This window comes from Octodon degus, unplaced genomic scaffold (genome assembly GCF_000260255.1).
Source record: "Octodon degus isolate 3935 unplaced genomic scaffold, OctDeg1.0 scaffold00023, whole genome shotgun sequence".
NCBI lineage: Eukaryota > Metazoa > Chordata > Mammalia > Rodentia > Octodontidae > Octodon > Octodon degus.
Window position 1 is genome coordinate 20,075,695 of NW_004524599.1, and position 1,763 is coordinate 20,077,457.

The window sequence follows — 1,763 nt, forward strand, 5'->3', positions numbered from 1 at the left end:
AGTCCTGGCAACTAAATTCCCTCCTAGGGTTCCATCAGTAGGTCCCAAGCAACCTTGATTTATTTTAATAACACAAAAGAACAAGTTGATTGAGGCAACTTCCAGATTAATTACCAGGAAGGCTCTGAACGTGGCACTCTGAGGCAGGTGTGCCTCTTACATCAGCTGTATGTCACCCTTCCCTGTCCATCACTGTCCTGATTCATATGCTATATAAGCTGTTAGAAACTGGAATCTTTTTGCGTTTTAGGTCTGGAGAAAGACAGTTCTTCACTCTTGATTTTTTAATCTCTCTCTCTCTCTCTCTCTCTCTCTCTCTCTCTGACAGAACTCAGGCCCTTGTACCTGCCAAGCAAGTACTTATTCTACTGAGCCTTCTCCCTGGCCCCACTCTATTGATCTTTAAGAAAATCAGATTTCTGTACCCTTGATTCCCCTCGCATCTCCCAAAGGAGGCTCTTTCTTCTAGACACATCTGCACACAGGTGTGTAGAAGGCTACAAACCCCATTCCCAGGCTCCTGGAGCTACCCATCTCTCACTAATGGGTAGAATTATAGAAAAGAAAGGGAAAAATGGTTCAGGGTTTTAATCTATAATTTAACACCTGAAACTAGTTATTTTGGAAATTGTGCAGTTCATAAGCTTAAGCATTCACTCAAGAAGGGAAAAACTATGGCTTATTACTCATACATAAGCTACTTTCCAATTACTATCCTAGATCCCTGAAGACCTTGAAGTATCGCTCTTAAGAACTGAAGTAAAAATGGATTTGGAAAGTGTACAGCAGCTTTTAGTCAGTAACTCCATTCCTAACACATAGAGCAAGCAGGCCTTATCAGTGTGCAGCTGTTTAGAGCGGAAACAGGGGCCCTTGATGGCGCCAAACTCCAGAGTCGGAGATTGGTGTTGCTTGGGGAGGGATTGCTGCACCAGAAACCAAGTAAGAAATATGAGTAGATACAAACAAAATCATTTCTATCATAAAGGATAGAGATACATTAACAAGCCCACAGAAAAGTAGTCATTTTGAAAATTTTCTGTAGTAGGAACTCCATTTAAAATGCATAAAACAGGTAACATTTTTATTTTATTATTTTGTGTATTTGGTTGTTGTAGGGTCTCACTATGCAGCTTCGACCCTGCTTTCAGCCTCCCCAGCACTGGAATTACAGTCACATGCAAACTATACCCAGACTCGCCAGCTCAGCCCATCCTGGGGTCAGGACTGGCACAGCATGTGGTGCTGGGGATTGAACCACGGTGCCTGAGCTTGCCTAAGCAGGTGCTTTAGTCTGCTGAGCTATCTTGCCAGCCTTTTTTCTTTAGACAGTGTCTTGCTGTCATTCAGGCTGGCCTCAAACTTGCACTTACCTTCGTACCTCAGGCTCCCAAGTGCTGGGGTAAGAGGTGTGTGTACCACCATACCCAGCCCTAAAACAGGTAACACTTTTCTCTAGTGGCTTTCATTATATTATGCTTGTGCTGAATTTCTGGGATCTTGACTATTATATGTCTCAGTGTGCTTTTCATTGGGTTAAGGTTAGTTGGCGTTCTGTATGCTTCGGTTACCTTAATGTCAGATTGTTTCCTCATATTTGGGAAGTTTTCTGCTATTACTTCTGCCCATATTTTTTTAACGTCATTTGTATTGACTCCTTCTTTCTCATTGATGCCTCTTAGTCTCACATTGTTCATCTTTGCATCATCTTGCAGGTGATGGATTATTCTTTCCTGCATCCTCGTTGTTTTTAAGAGATCCTT